The sequence below is a fragment of the Balaenoptera physalus genome, assembly GCF_965194825.1.
Source record: "Balaenoptera physalus genome assembly, chromosome: X".
NCBI lineage: Eukaryota > Metazoa > Chordata > Mammalia > Artiodactyla > Balaenopteridae > Balaenoptera > Balaenoptera physalus.
In genome coordinates, this window is record NC_138903.1 from 111,816,076 (window position 1) to 111,830,461 (window position 14,386).

At 32.9% G+C, this 14,386-nt stretch overlaps 1 long non-coding RNA gene across 1 annotated transcript in view; it reads right to left on the bottom strand.

The window, feature by feature from the left end:
- Nucleotides 1-2,829: 2,829 nt before the first annotated feature.
- The window catches only part of LOC309652829, a 63,063-nt gene continuing 51,506 nt past the window's right edge, over nt 2,830-14,386 (bottom strand). The window contains exon 3 of the long non-coding RNA XR_014258902.1: nt 2,830-5,166. This is a non-coding gene — a long non-coding RNA (uncharacterized lncRNA). The remainder of the gene's footprint in view (nt 5,167-14,386) is intronic.

Below are 14,386 nucleotides of genomic sequence, written 5' to 3' on the forward strand. Positions count from 1 at the left end.
GAAAACAGTATGGAGGGTCCTAAGAAAACTAAAAATAAAACTACCATTTGATCCAGCAATTGTACTCCTGAGTATATATCCAGAAAAAAAATGAAAATACTAATTTGAAAAGATAAATGCACCCTAATGTTCACAGCAGCACTATTTTCAATAGCCAAGATATGGAAGCAACCCAAGTGCCCATTAACAGACGATTGGTTTAAGAAAATGCAGTGTATATATATATATATAATGGAATATTACTCAGTCAGAAAAAGAATGAAATTCTTTCATTTGCAGCAATGTGGATGTACTTAAAGAATATTATGCTTAGTTAAATGTCAGACAGAGAAAGACAAATACTGTATGATATCACTTATATGTAGAATCTTTAAAATAATACAAATGAATGTATATAACAAAACAGAAACAGACTCACAGATATAGAAACAAAACTAGTGGTTACCAGTGGAGAGAAGGAAGGGGGGAAGGTAACTTTAGGTGTATGGGATTAAGAGATACAAACTACTATGTATAAAAGAGATAAGCAACAAGGATATATTGTATAGCATAGGGAATTATAACTATTATCTTGTAAACTTTTCATGGAATATAATCTGTAAAAATACTTCACCACTATGCTAACACCTGAAACTAATGTAATATTGTAAATCAACTATACTTCAAGAAATTTTTTTAATTAAAAAAATTAAATTATTAAGAGGGAAGTTTATAGCAATATAGGCCTACCTCAAGAAACAAGAAAAATCTCAAATTAACAATGTAACCTTACATTTAAAGGAACTAGAAAAAGTACAAACGAAGCTCAAAGTCAGTAGAAGGAAGAAAATAATAAAGATGAGAGAAGAAATAAATTAAACAGAGACTAAAAAGACAAGAGAAAAGAGCAATCAAACTAAGAGCTGGTTCTTTGAAAGATAAACAAATTTGACAAACCTTTAGCTAGATTCACTAAGAAAAAAAGAGAGAAGGATCTGCTAAATAAAATCAGAAACAAAAGAGGAGAAATTAAAACATACCATAGAAATACAAATAATTATAAGAGAATATTATAAATAGATATATACCAACAACTTGGACAAACTAGAAGAAATGGACAAATTTGTAGAATCATACAACATTACAAGACTGAATCAGGAAGAAATAGAAAACCTGAATAGACTGATCACTAATAAGGAGATTGAAACAGCAATCAAAAATCTCCCCAAAAAACAAAAGTCCAGGACCAGACAGCTTCACTGGTAAATTATACCAAATATTCAGAGAATATTTAATACCTATCCACCTCAAACTCTTCCAAAAAAAATGAAGAGGAAGGAACTCTTCCTAACTCATTTTACAAGGACAAAATTACCCTAATACCAAAACCAAAGACAACACACACAAAAATAAAATTACAAGCCAATATCTGATAAACATAGATGCAAAAGTTCTCAATAAAATATTAGCAAACCAAATTCAAGAACACATTAAAAGGATCATACACCATGATCAAGTAGGATTTATTCCAGGGATGTAAGGATGGTTCAACATGCACAAATCAATCAAAGTGATATACCATATGAACAAAATTAAGGATAAAAAACCATATGGGGGGAGGGATAAATTAGGAGTTTAGGATTAACACATACACACTACTGTATATAAAATAGATAACCAACAAGGACCTATTCTATAGCACAGCAAACTATACTCAATATTTTGTAATAACCTATAAGAGAAAAGAATCTGAAAAAGAATATATATATATATATATATAACTGAATCACTTTGCTGTACACCTGAAACTAACACATTGTAAATCAACTATACTTCAATTAAAAATAAAATAAAAATAAAGTTAAACTAAAAAAACAAAAATATAAAAACCATATGATCATCTCAGTAGATGCAGAAAAAGCATTTGACTGTATTAAACACCCATTTATGATAAAAACGTACCAATAAAGTGGGTATAGAAGGTATATACTTCAACATAATAAAGGCCATACATGACAAACCCACAGCTAACATCATACTCAATGGTGAAAAGCTGAAAGCCTTCCCACTAAATTCAGGAACAAGACAAGGATGCCCACTCTTGCCACTCTTATTCAACATTGTATTGGAAGTCCTACCAGAGCAATTATGCAAGTAAAAGAAATAAAAGTTATCCAAATTGGAAAGGAAGAAGTAAAACTGTCTATTGGAGGATCACATAATTTTATATATAAAAAGTCCTAAAGACTCCACCAAAAAAACTATTAGAAATAATAAATGAATACAGTAAATTTGCAAGATAAAAACCAATACACAAAAATCTGTTGCTTTTCTATATGCTAACAATGAGCTATCAGAAAAAGCAATTAAGAAAACAATCCCATTTACAATTTCAGTAAGAATAAAATACCTAGGAATGAATTTAATCAAGGGGGTGAAATACCAGTCACTAAAACTATAAGACACTGTTGAAAGAAACTGAAGGAGACACAAAAAAATGGAAGCATATTCTGTGGTCATGGATTGGAAGAATTAACATTGTTAAAATGTCTATATACTGAATCTACAGATTCAATGCAATCTCTATCAAAATCCCAAGGACATTTTTCACAGAAATAGAACAAAAAATCCTAAAATTTATATGGAACCATGGAAGAACCCAAATATCCAAAGCAATCTAGAGAAAGAAGAACAAAGCTGGAGCTATCACACTGTTTCCAAACTATGTTACAAAGTCATAGTAATCAATAGAGCAGGGTATTAGAAGAAAAAAAAGATATACAGATCAATGGAACAGAAATGAGACCTCAGAAGAAAACCCATTTATATATGGACAATTAATTTAAAACAAAGGGTCAAAGAACATAAAATGGAGAAGCATAGTCTCTTCAATAAATGGTGTTAGAAAAACTGGACAGCCACACGCAAAAAAATGAAACTAGACCAGTATCTCACACCATACACAAAAATCAACTCAACATGGATTAAAGACTTGAGTGTAATATATAAAACCATAAAACTCCTAGAAGATAGGCAGTACACTCTTTGACATCGGTCTTAGCAATATCTTTCTGGACATGTCTCCTCAGGCAAGAGAAACAAAAACAAAAATAAACAAATGGAAATAAACTAAAAGCTTTTGCACAGCAAAGGAAACAATCTACAAAGTAAACAACCTACAGAATGGGAGAATATATTTGCAAATCATATATACAATAAGGGGTTAATATACAAAATATATAAAGAACGCATACAACTCAACAACAAAAAAGCAAACAACCCAGTTAAAAAATGAGCAGAGGGGCTGAATAGACATTTTTCCAAAGAAGACATAGAGATGGCCAACAGGCAGATGAAGAGATTTTCTATATCAGTAATTATTAGGGAAATGCAAATCAAAACCACAATGAGATATCACCTCACACCTGTTAGAATGGCTATTATCAAAAAGGCTAGAAATAACAAGTGTTGGCAAGAATGTGGAGAAATGGAACCATCATACACTGTCGAGGGGAATGGAAATTGGTATAGTCATTATAGAAAACAGTATGGAGATTCCTCAAAAAATTAAGAATAAAACTACCATATGATTCAGCTATCCCACTTCTGTATATGTACAACATTATATTTCTACTTCTGTATTCACTGTAGCATGCTTACCACAAAAAATTTAATTTCTATCCATCACAATACAGTTGATCCCCTTTACCCATTTCACCCTCCTTCCAACCTTTCCCCTTTGGCTGATAATGCTCATGAGACCTTCTATGTATCCTTGCTAGTTTTCTGTTTCCTTGTTTTATGTATTAAGGACAGTGTAATGTTTAATGGACAATTTTGAATTGGTCTATCTCTCCTTTCAATCCTACAAATTTGTTCTTAATGATTCCTGAAGCACTATTGTTTGGTTCAAACATACTTAGAATTCTTATGTCTTTTTAATGTATTCCCCATTTTATTATTACATAATGGCCCTCTTTATCCCTAGAAATTTTCCTTGCGTTAAGTGCACTTAGTATGATATTAGTATAGTTACTGTAGCTTTCTTTTAATTATGATTTGTATCTTATATTTCCATCCTTTTATATTTTATTGTGGTGTAATATACCTAACATGAAATTTACCATTTTAACCATTTTTTAAGTGTATAATTTGATGACCTTAAGGACATTAACAATGTTGTATAAACATAGCCAGTAGACATTTCCAGGACTTTTCATCATTCCAAATAAAAGATCCATATCAAATAAACAATAATTCCCCATTCCCCTATCCCCAAGTCCCAAGACCCTGGTAAACTCTATTCTACTTTCTGTCTGTATGAATTTGCTCATTTCAGATCCTCACATAAGTGGAATCATAAAGTATTTTGCATTAAATGAATATTTTGTACTGTAATATTTTAATTCCTTTACTAATTTTGCTATATTTATTTTAGTTATTTTCTTAGTATTCTGCTTTAGGACTTAGCATATGCACCTTAACAGGATCAAGTTCAGGTTTATAAAACTTACTTCCAATGAGATAGAGAAACATTACACCTATGTTGCTTTATTCCATCAGCACATTTTTGTGCTATTATTTGATACATATCACACTTATATATGTTACAAGCTAAACAATACTTTTTTATAATTACTAATATATATAATTTTATGTCTCTTAAAGAGCTGCAAAAATAAACTACAGTAAGTAAATGTCACAATCTGAATGTACATTACAATAAATATAGACCAATATCTTTCAAGAGTATAAACACAAATATACATGACAACATATATGCAACTTGAATATATGTATATGTATATATTTATATGCATCATTATCACATATGATTCATCTCAAGTATGCAAGAATGATTTAGCGCTTGAGACTCATTCAGAGTAATTCAATTCACCTTATTAACAGAACACAGTAGAAAAGTGATATGATAAATTTTTAAAATCTGCATTTGAAAAAAAATCAAAACCCATGTACTATAAATAAAACAGACAAGACAAACAAATTTATCAAACAAGAAATAGAATGGAACTTCCTTAATCTGATAAAGAATCTTTATAAAAATCTACAGTGTTCATCATACTCAACATGATATAATGAAAGTTTTCCCTGATATAGAAAACAAAACAAGGCTACTCACCTGCTATCATATCTTCCACTCTACATTTTATTGGATGTTTCATTCCCCTGAAATAAGGCAATACAAATAGTAAAAGGCAGGTGGATTAGAGAGGAAGAATGAAAACTCTCAGAATTTCAAAAAACATGACTATGTATATAAAATTCCAAATTAATCTATGAAAATTTAGCAAGGATACTGGATATACGGTCAACATATAAACTTTTATACATAGCACAAACTTCTCTGTATAAAATAAGCTGCAAGGATATATTATACAGCACAGAGAATACAGCCAATAATTTATAACAACTTTAAATGGAGTATAATGTATAAAAATATTTAATATGTTGTACACCTGAAACTAATATAATATTGTAAATAACCATACTTCAATAAAAAGAATTTGTTTTATAAATATCAACAGGAAATTATAATAGCAACAAAATTAATCTATTAAGTGATGTATAAGGAAGCTAAATAGAAAAGTATAAATATAAGAGAAATTTAGAAATCTCAAAATGAATGGAGGAATCTAATATGTTTGAGTATTGAGAGTTAATATTATTAAGCTGTCAAATTTCCATAAAATAATCAATAGATTCATTGCAATACAATCAAAATCCAAGAGTAGTGGGTCAATTGGTTATTCTCATGGAATAAAAAAGAAACTTGGTTTCTATATTTCATCACATATACAAATACAGTCCCAATTTATTTCATCTAAAGGTTAAATGTACCACAATAAAAATGTTAGAGAAAATAATAGGGAAACATTTTTGTGACTTAGAGTAAGCAAATATTTCTTAAACAGAGCAAAAACGTGGTAATCATAAAGGAAAATAAACATAAATTTAAATATATTTAAGTGAAGACCTTCTGTTTATCAAAAGACATGACTCAGAAAGAAAAAGAGTTTCAGGATGGGAAAAGTTAGTTTCAATACAACATCCAACAAAGAATGACTATCCAAAATATAACCTAAAAAATGAATCAAAAAGGAAGAACCTGAAAGAACGGAACAGAAAATAGGGCAAAATAATTAAACAGACACTTCCCAAGAAGATATGCAAATAGGTATTAAACATGTGAAAAAGTGTTCAAGTTCATTAATTATCAGGGAATTGCAAATTGAAATCACAAGAAGATACCACTAACCACCCATCTGAATTGCTAAAATGCAAAAAAAAAAGAGGATTAAACACATGTTCCAGGGGATGTAGGACAAGGGGTGGTATAGCCTTTTTAAAAATATTTGAGAGAACCTACCAATGCTGAACATGTTTATAACAAATTTTCTGTCAATTCCACTGCACAAAAGATACGTAGGTTTCAAAAGACATGTACTAGAACAACTGTGGCAGTACTACCCATAATTGTCAAAAACTAGAAATAATCAATAAGAGTGGGTAAATACATTTTTTTCATACAATCAAAATACATTACAGCAAAGATAATGGATCACTGAAGGGTATTCTATAATCTGAATGAATTTAATAAACGTAACATTGAGTAACATAAACCATACCTGTCTTAGCCTGCTTGGGATATCCTAACAAAATACCATAGACTGAGTGGCTTAAACAGGAGACTTTAATTTCTCATAGTTCTGGATGCTGGAAAGTCTAAGATCAAGGCACCAGCCAATTTGATTCCTGGTGAGAGCTGTCTTCCGGGCTTACCTTCTCATTATGTCACCATATAGAAAAGAAAGAGTGATCTCTTGCTCTGTTCTTTTTCTTACAAAGCCACCATAAGCTACCAACCATCTCACTGTAAGGTCCCCACTCTCATGATCTCATCTAACTTTAATTACCTCCCAAAGGCACCATCTCTAAATACCATCACATCAAAGGTTAGCACTTCAACATATAAATTTTGGGGAGACACAATTCAATCTATAGCAATACTAAAATCAGTTCATGTTTTAGAGGAAGAAAGACTTTTACCTCTACCCTCATAGGCTTGATAGCTGGGTCTATGAAATAAACTGATAACAGGCAGATTAATAGGAGAAAAGATATACAAATTTATTATTTTTTATATTACATTCACAGGGGCATCACAGGAAAAAAAGTGAATACCCAAAAAAAAGCGGTGAGATTTGAAAGCTTATGTATTGTATTAAAAAGGGGAAGTGGGAGGCGAAGGAGGATATGAGCCACTTAAAGGGAGAGTAAGTTATTTTTATGAAAGATGAATAGGCCCTTAGAAGAATGATAGTTTGTCTGGGTGTGGTGTCAATGTCTGGTCTCCTCTCTTGTGATAAGAGTCAATCTTCCCTGGTTAGTGAAACTCCTAGGGAGGGGATTTATGAAAATTTAGTTCCTTTAGGATCTGTCTTTAGGCATATAAAGGGAGTTGAGAGAAATCCTCTCCCTACATTTGCTATTTTTCAAGGGACTTCAACTCAAAATAATCAATATACAAAAGCTGCATATTTTGCAGTACCATGTGCCTAACTCCTTCAATGTCATATGACCACATTTGTATAAAGTACAAAACAGCTAAAATTCATCAACACTGTTACAAGTCAGGATGGTGGTTACCTTTGTGGGAGGTTAGTGATTTGTAGGGAGCATAAGGCTTCTGGACTACTGCTGATGTTTGTTGATCTGGGATTTGGTTACACAGGTATGTTCCATTTTTGAAAATTCTGCATGGTATACTTATAACATGCACTTTTCTATATGTATGTATCAATATATTGTATTTAAATAAAAGTATTAACCCATACACAATCATGATATTTTTAAAAATTATTTTTTATTTATTATTTTTGGCTGTGTTGGGTCTTCGTTGCTGCACATGGGCTTTCTCCAGTTGCAGTGTGCAGGCTTCTCATTGCGGTGGCTTCTCTTCTTGCGGAGCACGGGTTCTAGGCGTGCGGGCTTCAGTAGTTGTGGTGCGCGGGCTCAGTAATTGTGGCTCACGGGCTATAGAGTGTAGGCTCAGTAGTTGTGGCGCACCAGCTTAGTTGCTCCGCGGCATGTGGGATCTTCCCAGACCAGGGCTCGAACCCATGTCCCCTGCATTGGCAGGTGGATTCTTAACTACTGCACCACCAGGGAAGCCCAGCATGATATTTATTAGATGTGCTACCAGCAAGTTCCTGTACTATGAAGTTTTCTTAAGTTGTTGATGCCCTGTCTCATTTCCAATACAGTGTGTTCTATCTATTCAGTGATACTTTTTAAAAAAATTATTGCTTTGAGCTTATATAAATAGTAAAATTAATTTATTCATTTCCATTCATGTCTTTGCTAATGGTTTTCATCAATACAATCAGTAGACTTTTCTGTACACACAAAGTAAGTCCAATATCACTGAAAGAGTCTCTTTGGATTGAAAAATAAAGATTACTTTATACATTTTCAACACCCATCTTGAATTATTTTCTACTAATAAAACACAGACAGGTGAAATTCATTCTATTGTCAGTTATAATGTCATTTATCTGTATCAATGCCACTCCTTTGAGTTGAAAACTCCTTTGTTTTCATGTGTTAATTCACTTTTAAGATGCTTGAAACATGGTTTTGAACTTATATGAAGCATCATTTTTCTAGAACTGTTCAAGACATTTCCATGTTTGTCTTTATATTTGTGTCTTTCGAATAATTTTATTTATCTCAAGTTAGAGATGCAAACAATGCAAACACCATCGTTCATTTCCAATTTGACTGAAATTTGTACAAACCCTTGAAAGCACTCGCTTTCATTAGTTGTTCCATAGTTGCAAGAACCTAATTTCTTGATCTTATTATTTGTTTAATGACTACTCAATTTGCCAGTAACTACATTTTTGCCACAGAATAAGAAATCAATCTTATAACATCTATTTTCTAGTAAAAATTGTCATCTTGCTATCAGACTCTGGAAGATTCAAGTTGGTCACATTCATAACTGTTATAATTGTTTCTTCTGGCTGTTTTCAATATAGGAAATACTTATTAATTCCTCTAAATATCAATTTCATTGCCTGTAACATCTCTATTTTAACAAAACTTCCATATGGCAAGTTGACAGCATGGCCTATGCTGATTTGCTTGGAAAGTTTTATAATATATTTTGCTTTCATTTTTATACATAATAAGCACGGCAATCTGAAAAACCGGTAGAAGCAGATTCTGCTCCATGGAGAAATTTTTCTCCTTGTTACCCTAGTAGAAGTATAAGATGATGGACTGGAAATTGGGATGGCTTTTTTGTTGCCACTGCCCCAGCAATTTGGAGAGGTGGTCATGATTCTTATTCAGCTTCTGTAGCCGGTGCAGGCAGACAAATAAATAAATAAATAAATAAATAAATAAATAAATAAATAAATAAATAAATAAATAAATTTTAAAAATAGAAAGTGAAGCTAATTTTCTGCATCATTTTGTCTCTATTTCATCATGCTCCTACTTGCCTGATGCCTCTGCCAATTTCACCCTGTGTCCATTTATCTTGCCAAGTTCTTCCCATGATGGAACTTCACTTAATCTGCCAAGACCAACCAAATCAAAATATACCGACCTCTTCTTTTTTCATTTCTGAGTCATTGTTCCTCAAATCATCATCATCATAATCATCATGATCATCATTGTCATGGTCGTCATCATCATTATCACCCAAGAAAAGGTTTAAAAGACATAACTTTTTTAGAGCCCTCCAAGGTAATATTTTAGTCTGCTTTTGGAAGCTCTATCTGGTATACTTGAATCTATTCTCTGTTGGAGATCACTCACTTTACTTAACATAATCCTATCCTTGCACATAGCACTAAGTCCTGGTTGGATAAATGAAATATAGCAGTTTAGCATAAGCTAGCATTTATAATATGAAATAGACAGAGATTTGTGTAATTTCTCCTTCCATAGTTAAGAGTTAATGGTCTATTGGTAATTTATACATTATATTCTTTGTACATATCTATTTTACTAGTTGAAACTGATAAAAATTATACAGCGAAACAAGTTTTTTGTTTTATCATGATGAAAGTCTAAAGCTAAATCTGGGTAGTTTTCAGTATTTTTAAATCCCCAAACATGTTTTTAAATAGCAATATGATTATTCATAGAACAGTATTTAAGTAATTAGAATTAAATATGGGTGGACTAATTATCACATCAAGTGAACACACCAATATTTATCAAAACATTTGAATGCTTCTGTTTTTAATGATTCAAAGAATTATCCCACTAGTGATTATACAATGTTAGAATAGCTTCATTTGCCAACAATAATACCTTGATCAGAGCATAGTCCTACATACAAAGAGAAAAGAAATTTTGAAAAATTAAAACTTCTCACATAAATAAATCCATCATGCTAATTCTCTTTAGAAACACACCCCTCAGTCCTATCGAAGGCTATTCTTCAAAAGGGAATGTCTCAGTTGTATATTATTGCATAACAAAGTCTTTTAAAACTTAATGGTTTAAAGAAACACTATTTTTTCTCACAGCTTTCTGGGTTGGCTAGAATCAACTAGGCTGTTATATGCTGTATGTTTTCAGCTGGAGTTGCATTTATCTGTGAGTTGAGTTGGGTTTGGGATGCCGAAGATAATTTTACTCACCTATCTGGCAAGTCAGCTAGGGTAGCTGGAATGGATATTAGCCAGTTGTCCTCTTTCTCTTTGTGTTCTCTCACCATCCAGTTGTTTTACTTGAGCTCTGTGACATGGCGCTGGATCTCAATGGGCAGAAAATGGAAGCTACTTTCTAGGGTCTGGGTTTGGAAATCTCAGAGCTTAATTTTCATCTCATTTTATTGGTCAAAGCAAGTCACAAGAGCAGCCCACATTTTAAGGAAAAGCAAAGAGAACCTACCTCTTGAGAGAGGGGGAGCAGAAACGTCAAAGTCTGGTAAAAATTGTTGGTGGCATCTTTGCAAACAATCTATCACAATACACCCTCTGGCCACAATAATCCACATACCTCCCAGATGCAAAATACATTAATTCCCATTCCCCACCCCCTCCAAAGTTGTTCTTCACTATGGTATCAGTACAAAATCAAGGATCTCATTATCTGCATTACGTTCAGAAGTGGATAAGACTCTTCAAGTATGGATAGTCTTGTTCTGAAAGCCTATGAACTAAAAGAAGTATCTGCCCCCAGACACCCAACATACCATGGTAACACACAGCTAAAATAATAATCATCACAGTTTACGTCATTAGAAAAAAGGCACACTAGTACACTGGTCTGTTAAAAAGATATGAAGTTGTGCCAGGGACTTTTTTTTTTAATGATTGATTGATTGATTGATTGATTGAGTTATGGCTGCGTTGGGTCTTCGTTGCTGTGCGTGGGCTTTCTCTAGTTGCTGCAAGTGGGGGCTACTCTTCCTTGTGGTGTGTGGGCTTCTCATTGCGGTGGCTTCTCTTTGTTGCAGAGCATGGGCTCTAGGTGCACAGGCTTCAATAGTTGTGGCACACAGGCTCAGTAGTTGTGGCTCGTGGGCTCTAGAGCGCAGGCTCAGTAGTTGTGGCGCATGGGTTTAGTTGCTCCGCGGCATGTGGGATCTTCCCGGACCAGGGATCAAACCCGTGTCTCCTGCATTGGCAGGCGGATTCTTAACCACTGCACCACCAGGGAAGTCCTGTGCCAGGGACTTTTAATGAGTTTCCCCTTCTCGTTAAGAAGAAGATGTTCCTTAATTAAGGTCCAATTGCACTTTTATGGAAATAGTTCCCTAAACCATTGTTCTTGGTGGTTCTTGGCTTTACCCTTTAAGTCTTCCATATTTTTCCATAAAATATGACCTATGTTTGCAATTGAATGATTCCCTCAGTCTTTTTATGGTCAATAGAAAATTGGTAGGCAGGGTCTTCTTTTTATTTTGAACTATTTCTATAACTTTTAGTCCAGGATGCTGTTGCAAGTGTAATTCTCTTAAAACTTCTGTGGGCTTTCTGTGAAACTTATTTGGAATCATCTTATGCCACATTCATAATTCTTTTTTAGATTTACCTCTCTCTACTGTGAAAGTGGCAGGCTGCTGTGGGACAATATTTAGAAAATTAATAGTTATTTTATCTAGTGAAGGGGAACAAACAAATATTGTCGAGGTCTTTACAAAGATTTTTTACAGCTATACAATTTGATTTTATTTTAATTCTTAGGCTACGTTTTACTGTGATCTGTGCCAGTTGGCATTTCTTACTTCAAAAAAATTTTACCAGCTGGAGAGACTGTCCTGGGTCCAAATTAACTTTCCTTATTTAGTTTACCTTTCTCTTGCAAGACTTTATCATATTCTACTAAAGTAAGCTATTTGACACTTCCAACTTTATGATCAGAAATCTAGTCAGCCAGATCCACAAATTCATTAGGTTCGTTTTCTTTCTTCCATATTACCTCAGGTGAGTGTTAATGAACTTTTTGCCAATATGTAATATGTATTACTTCTTTTTCAGCTTTCAACGATAATGATTTCCTGTTCTTCTAGTCTCTATTAACAGTCTCCTCATCACTCTTCTTCCTCTAACCCACATTTGGGCTCAAAGCCAGTGCACATGTTTTAGCTTTTTGTTCAAGCAGCATTTTACCTTCAGATATTAATTTCTGTATCAGGAATCTATTGCAGCATAACAAAACACTTAACACATGATGGCTTAAAAATTTATTGAATATTATTTCCAATGATTCTGTAAGTTGTCTTGGCTTTGTTGTGCACTTCTTAACAACATGTGTGCTGATGTCATTCTGGAAATTGCATTGATCTAGGGTCTTGGATGAGGCTGAAACAACCAAGATGAATTCACTCAAAGTTTCGGCAAATTTGCTGGGATGGCTGGAACAGCTAAAGACTGGATAGGCCTCTTTCTCCCATATGTTTCCACTGGTAGGTTATCTAGACTTCTTTACATGGTGACTAGTTTTTAACAGAGCAAATGCGAATGTCTATCATCTCTTAAGGCCTAGGCCCAGACATAGCACAGCATAGATTCTATCATACTCAATTCTTCACAGCAAGTCACAAGGCCATTCCAGATCCATGTGAAAAGGAAACAGACTACCTTTTCATGAGAGAAGTGGCATGCATTCAGAGGAGTGGGAAGAATTAGGCCACTTTTGCATATGATCCACCAGAGGTATTGCATTATTCTATGTAACACAAAAGAACAACTGATGGGTCAGGATTTTGATACTGTGATTAGGGCTACCCTTCATATATCTTGGATATGTTTAGCTGTAAAATATAAATTAACTAGAATCCAATTCACTATAACTCTCAGATAATCAACATTTGTGACATTGCAACCTATCTGGGAGATACAAATGATAAATAACACATTAATGCAAGAAAAATACAATTCATAGGCAACTTTCAAGAGATGCTCCAGATTTTGTATACTGATAGCTTAGCCTCCTGCAGCTTTAACATATAAACTCATGTACACTATGAATTGCTATACTGACAGATGACCCTGAAGCACTGTAGGGTTTTAAAAGAGGAATTCCATTAAAATCACTTTAATACAGTAGGTACAAACAAAGTAGACACAGGCAATTAAGAAAACGTTTAAATAAGAAAATGTAAAACAATGGGCTTTTTGCTTAATTGTCACTTAAGCAGAGCATTTAAACAATAAGACTACCTATTTCTTAGGCATCTTGCTAATCAGGGTTTTAATATATTTTGTGAACTCAGTTTTAAAATTAGTTCTATTCAAAGTGCTTTATGTATTCTGGAATCTCAAATATGAATTAGAGATACAATAAACTGAAGGATTTCAAAAGCATATTTTTAAAACTTAGAAGGACGAGTTAGATACAATCATAATTGAATCCAATTAAAGGCAAATTAAATTGATCAGAGTAGATGAACAATTCTCATACACTGAAAAGAAGTCTTTATTCAGGATAGAGAGTTAAATGAAAAAATTCTATTCAAAATCCTTGAAATAAGCAATATTTCTTCATCAAATTTAAACTAATTTATAATAACTTCTATCTTTCTCTTGATACTTATTCAAAGATTTAAAAAATGTTATAAAATGGGAGATGGATTTCTTCATTTCACCTTCAGAGTTTTAAAGAAGTTAATCTCTTGTAATTCTTCGTCCTGATATTTAAACATTGATAGAAGAAATAGGTAAATCATGGGATTCATATTTTTATTTTAGAACAGCACAAAGTAATGGTTGAAATGAGGAAACATACATGGCATCACAACAAAGAATGTCTTTATATTTGGTATTCCATTTACAAATTATAGTTGTTACAATACTGTGGGTGAAAGTGTGATTAGGAAACAAAAGAATACTAACAGAAATAATAAATGAATGTACAG